Source organism: Schistocerca americana, chromosome 2 (genome assembly GCF_021461395.2).
Source record: "Schistocerca americana isolate TAMUIC-IGC-003095 chromosome 2, iqSchAmer2.1, whole genome shotgun sequence".
In the NCBI taxonomy this organism is placed as follows: domain Eukaryota; kingdom Metazoa; phylum Arthropoda; class Insecta; order Orthoptera; family Acrididae; genus Schistocerca; species Schistocerca americana.
This window is the reverse complement of record NC_060120.1, coordinates 353,774,612-353,793,838: the sequence shown is the minus strand read 5'-3', so window position 1 is coordinate 353,793,838 and position 19,227 is coordinate 353,774,612. Positions and strand designations below refer to the sequence as shown.

Genomic DNA, 19,227 nt, shown 5'->3' with positions numbered 1-19,227 from the left:
CGCCGATTAAAATTTTGGGGTCTTTTAACTTCCTATAGTAAGGCAAAATGATTGTGGTAATCCAGTCATCAAAACAGTGAGCATCAAACCACCCACTTTCACTTCTATTTAATGTGGTGTCTTTGGGAGCACCACCCACCCATGAAGCATACAAGTGCTTTGAGCAATAAACAACATACAAAGGCAGCAGTTTCCATTTGCTGCAGCAGCAAACATAATTGACGTTGCTGCTTTGGAGGTATTCATGACTCTTTCAGGATATTTTGATTCTCTTTTCGTAATCACTTTTGTATGTCCTGGATCATCTGCTAAGTTTGTTTCATTGAAATTCACAATATTACTTGGGGGATCATCTTTAATTTCCTTCTCTAAATTGTCAAAATAGTCCCGCAGGGCAGCTCTCAACACAGAAGTACAAGCTCTTTTTATGTTCTGGCACAGTCTTGGACTCAATTGTTGTTTGTGCCTTTTCAAAAAGCTAACAGTGAATTCGTGACCAGGTAAATTATTTTTGAATTTTCTAACAACTTTACCTCTCCGGTCCAAGAATTCTTCGACAAACAATCACAGAGTCAACCGGTCAAAGGGATAGCCCCACTCAGCACAAATAGTGAGCCTGTCCACAATCAACGCCTCTTCATCCGCAGAGCGTGCAGTTTGTCCCCCTTGGGGGCGCACATTCTTATTCCTCAAATGTCGGTGGAGAACTGTGTATAGAATGCTGAAATTTCTGGCATCTTGCCTAATGCTGCTCCCTCCTTTAACAGCAACAATGGCTTGGGCCAATTCATCCTTGGTTCTCTTTGTGTAGGATTTCCCAAGAGGATCAGGAATGTAATTTATGGGCATTTTAATCAGTCTGGAAATTAAATAGAATGAAACATTCAAAACACAAGCAGGTAGTATCCCATAATCAAATGTAAGCCTGATAATAGTGTTATTTTATACTGATCCTATTCACCCCCCCCCCCTCTTCTTTTTTAACAAAGTGTGTTCATTCTAGTGAAATAAAATGAAATGAAGAAATATATTTAATACTTACCAAAAACAAAGGAGGACCTGAATTTGGAACACAATTCTTCATAGAAGCACTGATTTTGACGATACACAACTCCCAACCACACACCACTGTATACCAAGTTTACGGAACACACATAAATAATGGGAATCCCCGTCCACATGTTTACAGTGCTCTAGAAGCCAGGGTAGCACTATTGAAACACAAAATGTCCGTGAATGTGTTCTGCAAGAGCAATACTTCCAATTGATGCACTGGTTTCCATATTTTATTGCAATCCTGTGTAGTTTCTATTGTTTTAAAGTTTTTCCGCCAGAATTGATCCTATTCACCCCTATGTTCGCATTCACCCCATTTTATGGTATGTGACCTTTTTTTATCTCTACCCCCTGCAGAAGTATGAATACTACCCAGGACATTCAGGGATGCCCAACAAGACAGAGAAAAAAGATAAAGTTAAGGCAAATGGTAGTTGGTAGGTTTTGACCAAGAAGTTACTTCTGCTCTTTAACAGTCACGAAAGGGGAAAATCAGAACTAGTATTTAAGTCCCAGGGTAGTGAATACAAAGTTGTTAGAATTTTTAATCCATATGCAGGCCTTGTCAATGTTACAGTTGATTTAGGCTTTCTGTTCACAGTTTGATAAAGAAAATCATGTAATGATTATTGGAGTGGGAAGAAAGAGGATAACAATATTGACTATAGTGTTTCAGAAATCACTCAAGGATGAGGAGATCACACGTGTGTGACAGATGCATCACTTCTCTGCAGCACCACATGTGGCATGGTCTACTTCTGAATGCTTCAAGTAAGAGGTTGCATGCACAACTCATTTAATCCCCGTGATGTCCATGGGTGTAAAAGCTACTGAGATAGCAAACATCTTGTACCACTGGTTGAAGAAAAACTTCAGCTGAACACTCCAGCTTCAGAAGAGGTAAACCATGCACAGAACCAATACTTAACCAGACAATATACAAAGGACTGGAATGAGCTGAACAAAGTAATGGGTGTAATTTTTGTTTAACAGCCATACAAAACACATTATTACGCGAAATCCTGTTTAGTAAGCTTTTCAAAACAACAAAGAACTTTAGTCTTGAAAAATAATATCAATTTTTTACACAACATGAAATTCTGTGTTCACTTTCTGAACAGGCACAGCTGATGGAGAGAGCACATGAATGGTTTCCCTCAAGGATGTGTGTTCTTTCTCATCTTGCTTAATATGTATTCAATGACCAACCTTGTCTGTAATTGTTGTTTGAATTTTCAAAGTTTCTTGCTACGACAAGTGACAAAGAAGGCTGTAATACTGCCAGATTACAAGTCGAGAAGGGTGGGAATGAGCTGTATTTAAAAAAAATTTATTAATGTTTATGGGTATGAAAGTTACTGAGCAGTTAAAACAAGTAAATTTTTTTCTTGACTTTTGGAGTGTGTGTGTGTGTGTGTGCGAGATGTGCTTATTCCATATTGTTATTTTATTAAATTCACTATGGCAGCATACATAGAGCTCATATTGTTAGGTAAGTTATATAAGACAGAGTTAGCCCAGTTATTCTGGAATGAGTCTGTCAACTGTTGCCAGTTTGTGTTACGGTGTCTGGCTTAAATTTTGCACATTCGGTGGAACATAAAAGCCATGAACTGACATACGGGACATGACAAAGAAATCTATTGCTTTGAAATCAACAAAACAGAACAGAACATTTTTAAACTTATTTTAATTCTTTTTTGGTGTGTTTCTACATTGTTGGAAATTTAAAATTACTCATTATTAAAAATTATATCAAGAAAATGATGCTCATATTGTCAACATTTGATTTACTCTTATTTGAAAGTTTCATTTGATTCTTGTAAGTATATAAGAGTTCTTTGGTGATAGAAGTAAACAATGGATATTTGAGCCACAGATAGGAACAACAAAGAAAGTGTCACAAACAAGCTTTCGGCCAACAAGGTCTTTGTTGTGCCTATCTGCAAATCAGTATCTCCGCTATATGGTGGGTGGCAACTTTCCTTTTCATAATATTGTTATATTCCATCCCGGACTTTCCATTGTTTTATTCAATGGATTTTTGATATTCACCTTACAAGAATGCCACAAAAAATATTGCACATAGAATTTGCTACTGAGGATAAATATTTTATTCATGCCATTTACAACAGAATTTTATAAGTCTACATTATATACACATTGCAACAATAACATAGAAAAATCTTTCTGAAAATAGCGTTGAAGGATAAAAAACACTGATTCAACAATAAGAACACTTTCTGCAGAGTAGGAGTCACATTATTTACTGAAAAACAACTGTTTAGGATTTGTACTGTGATAAAAATTAATAAGACAATGATGTGGACTATTTGCATTGTCACCTTTGCTATGCTGTTTATGTGTGTACATTCAATTATTCTTGCGGCCTGGCCTCAATGGAATCTCCATAAACACTTGCTGCAAGATACAAAGTAGTGAATATACCTGAAATCCAATAGAAATATTCAACATTAAAAGGCACAATAGTTCAACTTGACAGTAGATGCAACTTAAGTGGAAGCTGACATTCTACAAACTTCTGCACACAGCCAGTTTGCAGTAAAGGTAATATGCAGAAGATTTCTTTTATCATGCACTAGAAAAATAAACAAGGTTTGTCTCTCTCTCTCTCTCTCTCTCTCTCTCTCTCTCTCTCTCTCTCTCTCTCAATTTTTTCCTGTAAAATAAATCTAGTTAACAAAGAAACTGAGATAATCCACTTTTTTTCTGCCAGTTATTAATCTACACACTCTTCTGTTAGTTACTAATTCCAGTCCTCAGTTTTCTTTACTTATTATTGACATATGTAAATTCTGTCACTTTTTACAAAATGTGGTATATGTTCACAATTTGATACCTATGAGCTGATCTGGGTGGTGGGGAGGGGCAAAGATGGAAGTCGAATTATCTGTATTGGGGGAGGGGGGGGAGACAGAGTGGGAAGGGGAAGGGAGGGGGAGGGGGAGGGGGAGGGGGAGGGGGGAGGGGGGGGGGAGAGAGAGAGAGAGAGAGAGAGAGAGAGAGAGAGAGAGAGAGAGAGAGAGAGAGAGAGCGCCTATTTACAGTATGCCCTATGTTCAGTTATTATTGTAATTTAGTCTCACCGGCTACTGCACAAGAGAAATGAACATCTTTGGTCACTGTTGAAGATTTCTACATTCTACAGTGGAAAAATACTGAAACTGGTAATGCTAGCTGGAAAAGGGACAACAATGTGAATGACTACGACAACCCCGGCATGATCAACAAGTACATTCTGAAACAAAAATTCCACTTGTGTTTGGATTACTCCAATTTCAACTCCATCTACACTACCTGCTGACCCCCCATCCCCTCACCTTCTGCCCCTACCACCCATTCATTAAATTTTGAAACCATGTTTGTTAACAAACTTTTGAGCCATCAAAGAATAGATACCATTGTGATTGCTACAGCTTTGCTTGTGCAATTGATGCAAGTAAAATTTCCGTGTCCAGTTTCACTTTTCAGTCAAAATTTCAGTTACTGCCTGAATCAGTACACAAATGTTTATCTTCTTTTGTGATTTAAACACTGTGTGACCTATAAATAACTAGTTAAAACTGTGTACTGAGTGTGGACACCTGTTTTTTGGAAACAATCTACTATTAATTGTACTATCCAGGCATGTCCAAGTTTCAACTTGCCAAAGGCTACTAGTCAGTTTTTTTTCAAACACTACAGAGGTTTTCAACAATGTTGTGACATTAGTGCCTGGAGGCTCTTGTTTTAACTAGTCCTGTTAACACTGTATACGTTCTGCAAGAACACATTACTGAAATATACAATATTTTGTAATATGTAGCATGGCAAGATCTCTGTGAAGTTTTCACTGTAACACCATACAAAGCATACTATCCTTATTTGAGTTTTTGTATATTATTCTGTACAAATGCCACAACAGTTCCTAACTCATTCTCACACTGTATATTTGTTACTATTATTATTTATCTTTTAATTTCTTCATTCTGAAATTTTGTACTTGCATGTTTTATCATTCTGTTTACTTTTCTTTCCATATGCCCAGTGATTGGAAGAAAGCTCACGTCTACAAGGAGGATAGCAGAATAAAACTACTGCCCACAACATCTGACATCCTCCTGTTGTAATATCTAAGTACATATTCTGAGCCCAAGCACAATGAAATACCTGAAACAGAATGATCTCCATGCCACCTGTAATCAATTCTGGAAACAGCACTCACAAGAAACCCAACTCCCCCTTTTCTCGAATGACATCTTGAAAGCCATGGAACATCTCAGTTAAGAGGATGCAATGTCTTTTTGTCTTTAAGAAATCAGTGGATCTGGTATAATGTCAAAGCTTGTTAAGGAAAGTACAGATATATGGGTAGGGACAGTAAAAAATCTTTTTATTTTTCAGTGGTTTGTCATACTGAGTATAACTTACAGCCAATTTTTGTCTTACTTTCTTGTAAATTTTGGTATTTGTTTCTGACAACTTATTTTTGAAGTACAATATGTTCTTTAGTTTTCTCTCGTTTCATTATTTTAAATTGCTTCGTTGAAAATAAAAATATATCTATCAAGTATGTCACATTTATTGCCACCAGTCTCATACTCATTTACGTCATCACAAAAAAGGAAGTGTTATTTATGTAAAACCTAGTAATATAATCAATTACAGAAAATAATAACTCTGTGGCCATGCATCTGAAAGTTTTTCAAAAGAAAGCTTTACTGTAACTTCAAAATTTTTGGAGGCATTAGTCCATCGAGCCTGCAACACTTCACAGTATCGTTCTTTTCTATTTTGTGAATGATGCTTTCCATAAGAAGCAATCATACTACTCATGCAGCTTGGTATAAATCCTCATATGTGACAACAGTGATGTCTGTGTGTCACCACATATTCTGTGCTATCAGTGTCTGATACAAACAAACTGAGTAGAAACATTCTGATCTGTGTTTTCTCAATATTAAGTCCCCCATTCCAGTGTTTTCGTATTTATACTATGTACTAAGGAAATACATAGTTTAATTGATGCACTGCATTAAAGACCTCTCAAAAACATGTTATTCTGGTATGATTTGATCTCAGGAATGGTGCCACAAACTTTTACCAGAATGGATTTCAACAAAAGAAGGCTATTTTCATTTGATATTGCATCTCACGCTATAGTTCTTTATGCAGGAAATGAACTGTCCTGCTCCACTGTCTATTTGCACCAAAGAAGAGCAACGTTCAGTGATCCGTTCGTTGTGGTCGGAAGGTGTATCAGTGCCAAAATTCATCGAAGACTTTCGGTACAGTACGGTAACAGTGTTTTACCACAACGGAGTGTCTACAAATGGACTGAAAAATTCTGAAATGGCCGCACAAGTTTTATGCATGATGAAGGAGCCGGATGACCGTTTACTGCCACAAATGAAGAAACAACTGAGAGTTCACGTGAAATGATTCTCTTCGACAGACGATTAACTGTTGACGAAATGGCACATTGTCAGCAAATTAGTCCTGGTTCTGCCTATGAAATCATTCACAACAGACTTGGGTTTCACGAAGTTTGTGCAAGATGGGTCCCATAACAACTCTCACAGTTGCATAAACAAACGTGCTTGGACATCTTTAAAAAAACGTACGGATCACTATGGTAACAAAGGGGACAACTTCTTAGATAGGATCATTACTGGTGACGAAACATGGATCCATCATTACAAGCCAGAGAGCAATCGGCAGAGTATGGAATGGAATCATCCAAATTTGCCATGCAAGAAAAAGTTCAAGACCCAACCGTCCGCAAGAAAACTGACACTTACGGTTTTTTGGGATGCACAAAGTCCAATACTGGAACATTATGGGGAAAGGGGCACAACAATAAACAGTGTACATTACAGCGAGATGCTAACTGCCAGGGTAAAGCCAACAATTCGAAGCAAATGCCGAAGATTGCTGTCAAAAGTAGTAGTTTTGTTGCACAACAATGCCCATCTGCATACTGCTGCCCTCACTGTTGAAACGCTCCAGAAACTCAAATTTGAAGGACTGGATCATCCTCCATATAGTCCCGATTTTGCCCCTTCGGACTATCGCTTGTTTGGTCCACTCAAACAGGCATTAAGGGGCTGTTGATATTAGTGATGGGGAGCTCGTGAATGAGTCATTCAAATGAACGCTTCACTCCAGTGACGTGTGAACTAACCACTCAGTTTCAATGAACTGGTACTTCAAACTCCTCACAGATAGCACACTCCACACTTTTTTCTAGTTCACTCACTCTCTTCCCCTCTCCCTCTCCCACTACATCGGCACTACGTCACTCATCCTCCCTTCACTTCAGTCCTCCCTCTACTGCCTGTCGACGAATCGCACGGTGTTTGTGGGGAACGATAGGGTTAGGAGGGGTAGAGGCGATGAGGGGTAGAGGCGATGAGGGGTGAGGGAACGGTAGTGTCAGCTGCTTCCTGCAGTGCTGACATCATTACCTGTGACTATTTGTGCAGTTAAACTTCACGTCTATGGGTAGCCTACCGTTGGCAGCGCTTGCAGACAAATGAATATTAAAGATACAAACGAAGAGGTTGGCTGTGTGAACACGCACAGCCAACATGAAAATAAAAGGTTTGTAAATAACACTGAAAGTGGGATTTCACCTGAAATCGTACCAATGACTACAGGTGCCAGTTTATGTTTTGAATCTGGAGGGTTATTATTCTCAACAAGAATAAAATCTACAGGAAAACTTCTGAATAATCACTTAACGTAGGTATATAGACTTTATGACAGTGGTAAACATACTCATTCTACTTTGGATTAAATTTTAAAAGGAACATAAAATTGACTGCATTTCGTTGGTAGCCCTAGTTTTTAGTCCATGAATAAATGGTTCAAATAGCTCTGAGCACTATGCGACTTAACTTCTGAGGTCATCAGTCGGCTAGAACTTAGAACTAATTAAACCTAACTAACCTAAGGACATCACACACATCCATGCCCGAGGCAGGATTCGAACTTGCTCGGCTCTAGACTGTAGCGCCTAGAACCGCACGGCCACTCCAGCCGGCGCTCCATGAATACAACAAATAATGTTTCATTTGGCAGATAATGACTTTTTTGGGTAATGTAATACCTTCTTTATATGTGACAGGCTTATCTGTTTATCTTTCCTTTGTCCCCTACAATCATGCTCTATTTAAGTTAACTCAGACGCTGTAAGAGCGTAAAACGTTGCGTGCACGTTACTGCATAGTTCGGCCATCTGTTGGTAAAATTATGAAGTATTACAAAGCTTTATTGTACGAGCGAGGCAAAGCGAGCGAAGCCGCGGCTGAGCGGCAAACTGGGGAACTTCGCCAGGCTTCCGTACTTCATGAATGAGCTACTTCATTTGAACGCTTCACGGCAAAGAGTGAAATGAATGAAGCAGTTCACGGCAATGAACGAGTTCGACCCATCTCTAGTTGATATGCTTCGGACGAAGCAGTGACAGAAGTGGTGCATTCCTGGCTCGAAGCTCAACCGAGAACCTACTTTTATGAAGGCATCCAGAAGCTTGTACAATGATGGACCAAGTGTGTTGAAATGCAAGGAGACTATGTCAAAATATGATGTTCTTGTAAGTTTCCTATTTGATTACAATAAAATTTTATAACTACTTTGCGGACAATAATTAACTTACCCTCGTAAAATACTGTCAGTGAACCTGTGATCCTCAAATCCTCAAATATCCAGCAGCTGGAGATGTCTACTCTCTCTCTCTTTCTCTCTCTCATACGCACATACCAATGATCCCAACCAATTTACCTATTCAATTAAAGTGAATCAAGCTTTTATTGCAGTGTCAATAAGCAAGGTTCAGGGTCAGACATTCAAATACATTGAAATTGATTTACAATCTGAGTGGTTTTTGCATGGTCAGTTGTATGTAAATTCTGAAGTTTTGTGGTAGTATTGTGTACAAAAATTCATAAAACATTAAAAACAATAAAAACCATAAATGAAAACAAAATACAGGTCCAGTACGATTTAAGGGAACTTATACCATTCCTGCTGCAGAACGTGGACACGTTCAGGAAATAATGACTGAGATGAGAAGCAATCATGCACCTTCTCTCCAAAGTAGACCACGAAGAACCATAATATAGATATCTGGTTATTGTGGTGGCCAGCGGAAATGTGAAAATTCATCCTTATACTAACAAAACCAATCCTCGAAGATGCGAGTTGTGTGAACAGATGCCCTGTTAGTTTTGGAACACAGCATCACTATTAGGGAAGAAACGTTGTACCATGGGATGGACCTGATCAGCCAAAATGGTCACGGAATCCTTGACAGTAATGTGCCCACACAGAGTACACATCAGCCTCATGGAGAACCATGATAAGGCTGCCCAAATAACCACCAAATCCCACACTGTTTCCCTCTTGGCAGCAAGCATTCTGCATTGTACGCTTGAGAGAGCATACACCAGACAAACTTGGATAGAACTTGGAAGCAGGGTGCAACGAGACTCTCGTAACCAAGTGACTTTCTTCCATTGCTCCACACACTACATTTTATAGCTTCAGTGCCACATTTTCCTGTCACAGGGATTTGCAACATTAATGACCAGTGTTTGAATCCCAGCTTCCCTGCAATTCCTTGCTTACAGAGGTCCCTTCATGTTGTTTTGGTTCTGACATGGTTTGTGAGTGCAACATTCAGTTCTGCAATGACTTTTGCAGCTGCCATCATCTTATTTTTTGTTACAGTCTTCTTCAATGATCGTCTGTAATGATCACTCGAGGGACACTCTTGTCCGCACTGTGACATGGCGGATGGTAGTTTTCAGCTTTCCCTGTATGCAGTATAATTCTTCAATTAGGTGTCTTTGAAATACCAAAAACTTCAGCTACCTTGGTCATGGAAGCACCCACCATATAAGGACCAACAATTCGCCTACATTCAAATTCATTTAGCTCTGCTACAATGCACACACAAATACAAAGAACACTGTTGTCACCATGACTGACAGTTGCAACATATTGAGGACATTCCACAGATCCCGCTCGAGGTCAAATACAACAGCACAACCTGCAGGCTTGACTAGTGCCTGCATTTATGTTCAACCATACCTTTTTCGCAGTGTTTCCATATTTTTATCTAATCCAGGTATTTCCAATTCCCATACACATTAGCAATTGTGAAGCAGGTTCACTTGTATTTTATATTAATGACCTGGTGGACAATATTACTGGTTACTTCAGACTTTTTGCATATCACGCAGTTATCTATTATAAAATGATGACTGCTTCACACACGTGTGAGTTTTGTGGTGTTCTATAGCACCATGACCGCCTCTGGCTTAACACTGCTGTGAGCCATGTGAACATGGAGTCGAGAAGGTGGCGGCGGCTGCTGCTGCTGCTGACTGAAGTGAAATCTCATATGAGTGCAGTTACAACTGGGAGACTGGGACATACTAGATGTTTCCTACACCTCACTAAGAGAGGGAAGGGTAAGTTTTCTTCTTGTAGAAAAGGAACTTGGGATACGATTGAGGGCAGGGGGGTTGGGTTCTACTGCCACACAAAGCAATATTCCTGATGATACTGTGCCAGAGCTGTATCTGAGTTAAAAATCAGGATTCTGGCAGTGTTGTGAAATAGGTTAAAACAGAGAAGACCTCCAAAATGCTCAAGAATGAACAGAAAAGTAATGTTAGCTTATTTCATCAGAATATTAAAGGGCTGAATAATAAGATAGGAAAGCTTCTCGTCTTTTCAAAAAATTTAGAAAGCTCTGAAAAGAATGACACCTTGCGCCTGTTTGAGCACCACATAACCACGGGAAAAGGAGGAGTTGTTACACTTTGTGAGAGACTAGTTCCCTTCACAAACACTGAGGACTTGTAGTGAGGATCAAAACAGTCATGTTCGAAAATGTACCATTTTCCCACTACATGCAAAATATCACAAGACACATCCAAATAACCAACACTTTTCGGCACCACTGACTAAGGTATTCCATATGTCATTCACAGTTCAACAGATGTCCAATGCCTATTACAGGTTTGTTTATATGCTGTTCAGTTAGGTTTGTGAACTGCCCAGAGAGGTTTTTACCTGCTGTTGTTCTTATGGTATTTGCTCATATTGTACTACTATATAGAAGTAACCATTCACTACATTACAGAATGCAAGCTGTATGTACATTCAATTTTTAGTGTGTTGCTGCTGACTGTGGTAAACTACACATTTGTGAAACACACACACACACACACACACACACACACACACACACACACCACCAGCAGGGCCTACTATGAATCTCCATGGTGGCACTATACATCTGAGTTGGAAGAGGCTGTACTCCATGCAGCAGAAAAGGAGGTAATGAGTATGAGGAACACAGCAGGCACAATGAGTGTGGATCACCAAATGTCTGGCATGTTCTGCATGAGCAGCTGCTACACCTATACCACCCCCAGAAGGCACAAGCAATGAAGACACAGGATTTTGCATCACAAGCCCACTTCCGCTAGTGGTTCTCGAACGGTTGTGTGGACGAGTCCTAATTCACGTGGCAGATCCTTTTCATGGATGTAGCCAAATTCACCAGAGAAGGTGTTCTCAGTTCCAGCAACAGCAATGTGTAGGCTGATGAAAACCCACATGCTGTGCACCCCCATGGCTTTCAGGAATAATACAGTCTGAACATTTGGGGAAGATTCCCAGATGGGCATGTGACTGGCCCATACATTGTTCTACCACATCTCACATGTGCTGCTTATTTCCAATTTCTTGAGTGTGAATTGCATGGGCTCTTGGACGATGTGGCACTGCACGTGTTTTAAAAGATGTGGTTCCCACCATTTTTTAAGTGCAGTCCGAGATTATCTTGACAGACAACTTGGGCAACAGTGGATAGGTTGTGGAGGCCCAGTCGCTTGCCCTGCACATTCTCCTGATTTGAACCTGCTAGAGTGTTAGCTGTGAGGACACACAAAATACTTGATTTATGAGATAAGGTATTCGAAGAAGATCTATTAGCATGGGTTATGATTGTTTGGCTGCTGGAGGACCACAGATTGATGGTTGTGTGTACTGAAACACGGTACGGAGCTACCGTATCTGTGTTGTCAGTGATTGTGACATTGCGCCCTACTTTTAAATGGACACAGATTATAAGTAGTACAAATCAGACAGAGATGTGTGTTTTGTATTTTGCATGTAGTATGAAAGCAGTAAATTTCTGGACATGAGTCCTCAAGCTAAACTTAACAGTCTTGGTCCCTGCTACAAATCATCAAAGTCAGTAAAAGAAGTTTAGTTACACTCTGTATATTAAGGTAGAACAAAAGTTCAAAAACATTGAAACATGTAGATTTTGTGGTGATGAGCACACGCAAGTATGTGCTTGTGAATTACTACTGAGAAATAGTTCTCTTTTAACTGTGACTGTATATCTATCCCCACTGGGATATTTTGAACTTTTTTATGAGGATTTTTGGATTCCTTACTATGATATCTGTCAGACAACAGCAAGCAGTTAACAGTCTACGGGGATTTCAATGCAGACTTTATAGTTAATTCTGATAAGAAAAATGATCTGGAAACCTTATCTAGATCCTTAGAACCAAAAGTTCAAGAGAAAAATCAAAGCAGTGTCTTAAGAAAAAGCATCGCTTATGAAATTTAATCATATGGATATCTTATTAACTTCTCTTTCTGAAGTTGAGAAAATCATAAATTCTCCCAAAAATAAAAAAAGGTCTATTGCATTTTATGGTGTTTTCAATCGAGTACTAAAGACTTGTTCCCATCTAATAAGGGCTGTCTTTTTCTGAAGTATGTAATGCATCACTTTCTCAAGGCCTTTTTCCATGGTGATTGAAATATGACATTGTTAAGCCAGTCTAGAAGACAGGATGAGTGACAACAACAACTACTGACATGATTTTTCAAAAATTTTTAAGAAGTTTACCTATTCTAGAACAGTATATCATCTGAGCAACAGTAATATCCACAGTAAATCAGATTTTGGAATCAAACAAACTGCTCAAGAAGAATGGCATTTACACATTCACTCACCAAATTTTACAAGCATTAAATAACAAAACAGCACTGGCTGATATTTTCTGTGATCTATCTAAGACATTTAATGAGTCAGTCACAATACTCTTGCAGATAAACTGAGATCTTATGGAACTGATGGTACAATCAACCAATGGACAATTTCATATCTAACCAAATGAATGCAGACAAATGTACTCAACAAGTCAGCCAAAGTAAGCAGGGGGCATTCTTCTCACTGTGGAGAAATCACATATGGGGTTCTATAAGGGTCAATCTTAGGTCCACTGTTTCTCTATCTACTACCCAACAAAAAGTGAATCACACAGAGGACATAGTTGAATGCCAATGTAATTACATTTACATACACATAATGGGCTGGTAATCTCTGTGACGGAATGGGCACCAGCTGCGTTAGTGATATCTGTGTTTCATATTCTTATAAGGGCTGGTAGGATATATATGAAGCATGAACAGTGTCAGATATTGTGTGATCACTTTGAAGGACAGAGACACCACTTATTTGGGATAGCATTATCAGCAGCTGACAGTTTGAAAGGAGCCTCATTGTGTGTAGCCCCTTCACATCTAAGCTTGCTATCTGAGACTAATAATGGACTCCCTGCAACATTGTGTGTCACCCCACACCATTGGTCAGGTTAAGGAATTACTGTTCCATGTAACACAAACAGCTGGCATTTGGAATGGTGCTGTGTTTGGGAAGCATGGACCGCTGATATATGGTCTCACATTCCACAGATGACTATCATTGGTGTGTTGGGCAGTGAACTGACAAGAGGTACCATTTTTTCCAGCATTTTGGAGAGATTTAGTGAAGTTACACCAGACATTATGGTATGGGGAGCCATCGAGTAGGACTTCACTTGATGACTGGTAGTGAGTGAGGAAACAGACATTCTGGCTGTGTTACCTCTCACGTGACACTATCTGGGTGCAATTTTTTAACAGGACAAAGCTTGGTCAAAAAGGCTTTTGACAGTGTACCACACAAACGGGTTGTAGTAAAATTGTGTGCTTGTGGATTCGTGATTTCCTGCCAGAGAGGTCACAGTTCGCAGTAATTGATGGAAAGTCATTGAGCAAAACATAAGTGATTTCTGGCGTTCCCCAAGGTAGCGAAATACACACTCTGCTGTTTCTTATCTATATAAACGATTTAAGAGGCACTCTGAGCAATGATCTTAGGTTGTCTGCAGGTGGTGCTGTTGTTTATTGGCTACTAAACTCATCAGAAGATCAAAACAAATTGCAAAACAATTTAGAAAAGATATCTGAATGGTGCAAAAATTGGCAACTGACCATAAATAATGCAAATTGTGAGGTCATCCACATGAGTGCTAAAAGGAATCCATTAAAATTTGGTTACACAATAAATCAGTGTTATCTAAAGGCCATAAATTCAATTAAGTACCTAAGAACTACAATTACGAACAATTTAAATTGGAAAGAAACATGGGAAATGTTAAATATAAATGTAGGCTTCCGCAGTCATTGTCACGGTCAATATGTAATATTAACAATGTTTTGGTCACTGTTGCAAGTGACCTCCTTCAGGGTGTTTCTGTTTACTGTGGAAAGATAAAACTTTGTTTCTTATATACCTGCTGATGTGTCTTATCTAATTCGGGTTTTGCATCAATGAAAAGAAGTAATAAAAACACCAATAAAGAATTCAAACATCACTCACATTCATCCTTAACAGCCTATCAGAATTAGGTAACAGCCACATCTGCAGGTATATAAGAAACAAAGTTTTCTCTTTCAGCAGTATAGAAAAACGCCCTGAAGGAGGTCACTTGCAACTGTGATTGAAACGTCAGTAGTTTTATGGACCGGTACTAAAAATGTGGTCACAAAACCGGAAAAATTTTATTGGCAGTAGAAAATGTTGATGAGAAGGCAGACCAAAGACTGCATTATACTGCCAGAATACTTAGAATATGTAACAGATCTACTAAAAAGCCTACCTACACTAAGCTTGTCCATCCTGTTTTGGAGTACTACAGCACTATCAGGGACCCTTACCATATAGGAATATGGAGTTAAAGAAGAGGAGCATGTTTTGCATTATTGCGAAATATGATACAGGATCTGGGATGGACACCATTAAAACAAAGGCATTTTACGTTGCGGTGGAGCCTTCTCACAAAATTTCAATTACCAACTTTCTCCTCCGAATGCAAAAATATTTTGTTGACAGTGACCTAAATAGGGAGAAATGATCATCATCATAAAATTAGGGAAATTAGAGGTCACATGGAAAGATAAAGGTGTTCATTTTTTTCCATGCACTGTTTGGGAGTGGAATAATAGAGAATTATTGTGAAGATGGTTCAATGAAACCTCTACCAGGCACGTAAGTGTGATTTGCAGAGTATCCATGTTGATGTAGATGTACATCTGTCTAGGAACCATCAATGTGCTCTTGGGGTGGTCTTGTGGCCAGTAAGACCACCAGATATGTCCCAGGTAAAACACGGGTGGAACCAACTCTTGTGTCAACTCCACAGCAATGTCAATATGCATGACCCAAGAGATCGAGGTCCATTACAACAGTGGTGTGCCAGTTTTCCTCAGCAGATGATACATAAGCTTTATGACACCGCTCCAAACCTCATCAGTGTATGCTTTCAGGCCAGAGGGGTGCTACATCATAACGTAAATGGGCTCATACAGCCAAGTTCTTTGTAAATTTCACTCAGTTTTGTAGTTACTGAAATAACATCACATACTTTCTCATAGAACAAGCAGAGTTAGCTCTTTTTGCAATGTAACATATGGCGAAGAAATAATGAATAATGTGAAAACTTCAATCTTTTTAAGTGTACATACTGATGCGAATTTAGACTGTAAAAAAGGGAGAGGCACATTTTGGACCTCCTATAACAGCTTAGTTCATCCACATTTGCCCTTAAAATCACTGCAAATGTTAGGGAGGAACAAATCAGTAAGTTGACATACACTCCTGGAAATGGAAAAAAGAACACATTGACACCGGTGTGTCAGACCCACCATACTTGCTCCAGACACTGCGAGAGGGCTGTACAAGCAATGATCACACGCACGGCACAGCGGACACATCAGGAACCGCGGTGTTGGCCGTCGAATGGCGCTAGCTGCGCAGCATTTGTGCACCACCGCCGTCAGTGTCAGCCAGTTTGCCGTGGCATACGGAGCTCCATCGCAGTCTTTAACACTGGTAGCATGCCGCGAGAGTGTGGACGTGAACCGTATGTGCAGTTGACGGACTTTGAGCGAGGGCGTATAGTGGGCATGCGGGAGGCCGGGTGGACGTACCGCCGAATTGCTCAACACGTGGGGCGTGAGGTCTCCACAGTACATCGATGTTGTCGCCAGTGGTCGGCGGAAGGTGCACGTGCCCGTCGACCTGGGACCGGACCGCAGCGACGCACGGATGCACGCCAAGACCGTAGGATCCTACGCAGAGCCGTAGGGGACCGCACCGCCACTTCCCAGCAAATTAGGGACACTGTTGCTCCTGGGGTATCGGCGAGGACCATTCGCAACCGTCTCCATGAAGCTGGGCTACGGTCCCGCACACCGTTAGGCCGTCTTCCGCTCACGCCCCAACATCGTGCAGCCCGCCTCCAGTGGTGTCGCGACAGGCGTGAATGGAGGGACGAATGGAGACATGCCATCTTCAGCGATGAGAGTCGCTTCTGCCTTGGTGCCAATGATGGTCGTATGCGTGTTTGGCGCCGTGCAGGTGAGCGCCACAATCAGGACTGCATACGACCGAGGCACACAGGGCCAACATCCGGCATCATGGTGTGGGGAGCGATCTCCTACACTGGCCGTACACCACTGGTGATCGTCGAGGGGACACTGCATAGTGCACGGTACATCCAAACCGTCATCGAACCCATCGTTCTACCATTCCTAGACCGGCAAGGGAACTTGCTGTTCCAACAGGACAATGCACGTCCGCATGTATCCCGTGCCACCCAACGTGCTCTAGAAGGTGTAAGTCAACTACCCTGGCCAGCAAGATCTCCGGATCTGTCCCCCATTGAGCATATTTGGGACTGGATGAAGCGTCGTCTCACGCGGTCTGCACGTCCAGCACGAACGCTGGTCCAACTGAGGCGCCAGGTGGAAATGGCATGGCAAGCCGTTCCACAGGACTACATCCAGCATCTCTACGATCGTCTCCATGGGAGAATAGCAGCCTGCATTGCTGCGAAAGGTGGATATACACTGTACTAGTGCCGACATTGTGCATGCTCTGTTGCCTGTGTCTATGTGCCTGTGGTTCTGTCAGTGTGATCATGTGATGTATCTGACCCCAGGAATGTGTCAATAAAGTTTCCCCTTCCTGGGACAATGAATTCACGGTGTTCTTATTTCAATTTCCAGGAGTGTATTTTGCATATTTTCAATGAACAATGTTATATGGAACACTGTTCTAGGTATCTTATCTTTAAGAAAGAAAATCTTCATTGCTTAAAATCATGCTGTAATAACATGTGGTGCTTAGCCAAGATAATCTTATATTCTCCTTGACAACTCCTCCTGCTTCATAGAGGAATTCCTGTTTGTGCAATGTTTGAAAGCTGATGGGTAGGAATCACTAACTCATATCTGACGCGATTCTAGAAGTTTTCCCAGTGTGTTGAATATTCTAAGAGGTTTCAGGATTGCAGCCGTGTCGTGTTGATTTCTTGACACAACATTTCGGCTGGCAACTGTTCAACCACCTGAGTGTGTGTCACTGGAGACTGCTAGTTCATTGTGTCTGCTTTGTAGCAAAATATACAGGTTGTTACAAAAAGGTACGGCCAAACTTTCAGGAAACATTCCTCACACACAAAGAAAGAAAATACGTTATGTGGACATGTTTCCAGAAACACTTACTTTCCATGTTAGAGCTCATTTTATTACTTCTCTTCAAATCACATTAATCATGAAATGGAAACACACAGCAACAGAACGTACCAGCATGACTTCAAACACTTTGTTACAGGAAATGTTCAAAATGTCCTCCGTTAGCGAGGATACATGCATCCACCCTCCGTCGCATGGAATCCCTGATGCGCTGATGCAGCCCTGGAGAATGGCGTATTGTATCACAGCCATCCACAATACGAGCACGAAGAGTCTCTACATTTGGTACCGGGGTTGTGTAGACAAGAGCTTTCAAATGCCCCCATAAATGAAAGTCAAGAGGGTTGAGGTCAGGAGAGCGTGGAGGCCGTGGAATTGGTCCGCCTCTACCAATCCATCGGTCACCGAATCTGTTGTTGAGAAGCGTACAAACACTGACTGAAATGTGCAGGAGCTCCATCGTGCATGAACCGCATGTTGTGTCGTACTCGTAAAGGCACATGTTCTAGCAGCACAGGTAGAGTATCCCGTATGAAATCATGATAACATGCTCCATTGAGCATAGGTGGAAGAACATGGGGCCCAATCAAGACATCACAAACAATGCCTGCCCAAACATTCACAGAAAATCTGTGTTGATGACGTGATTGCACAATTGCGTGCGGATTCTCGTCAGCCCACACATGTTGATTGTGAAAATTTACAATTTGATCATGTTGGAATGAAGCCTCATCCGTAAAGAGAACATTTGCACTGAAATGAGGATGGACACATTGTTGGATGAACCATTCGCAGAAGTGTACCCGTGGAGGCCAATCAGCTGCTGATAGTGCCTGCACACGTTGTACATGGTACGAAAACAACTGGTCCTCCTGTAGCACTCTCCATACAGTGACGTGGTCAATGTTACCTTGTACAGCAGCAACTTCTCTGACGCTGACATTAGGGTTATCGTCAACTGCACGAAGAATTGCCTCGTCCATTGCAGGTGTCCTCATCGTTCTAGGTCTTCCCCTGTCGCGAGTCATAGGCTGGAATGTTCCGTGCTCCCTAAGATGCCGATCAACTGCTTCGAACGTCTTCCTGTCGGGACACCTTCGTTCTGGAAATCTGTCTCGATACAAACGTACCGCGCCACGGCTATTGCCCCGTGCTAATCCATACATCAAATGGGCATCTACCAACTCCGCATTTGTAAACATTGCACTGACTGCAAAACCACATTTGTGATGAACACTAACCTGTTGATGCTACGTACTGATCTGCTTG

General features: G+C 40.9%; 1 protein-coding gene across 2 annotated transcripts in view; it reads right to left on the bottom strand.

Moving 5' to 3' along the window:
* Positions 1-3,152: 3,152 nt before the first annotated feature.
* The window catches only part of LOC124593683 (Golgi-specific brefeldin A-resistance guanine nucleotide exchange factor 1), a 304,033-nt gene continuing 287,958 nt past the window's right edge, over positions 3,153-19,227 (bottom strand). For both annotated transcript variants that reach the window (XM_047131983.1, XM_047131984.1), the window contains exon 34: positions 3,153-3,504. The gene's annotated coding sequence lies outside the window, so the exon portion shown is untranslated. The remainder of the gene's footprint in view (positions 3,505-19,227) is intronic.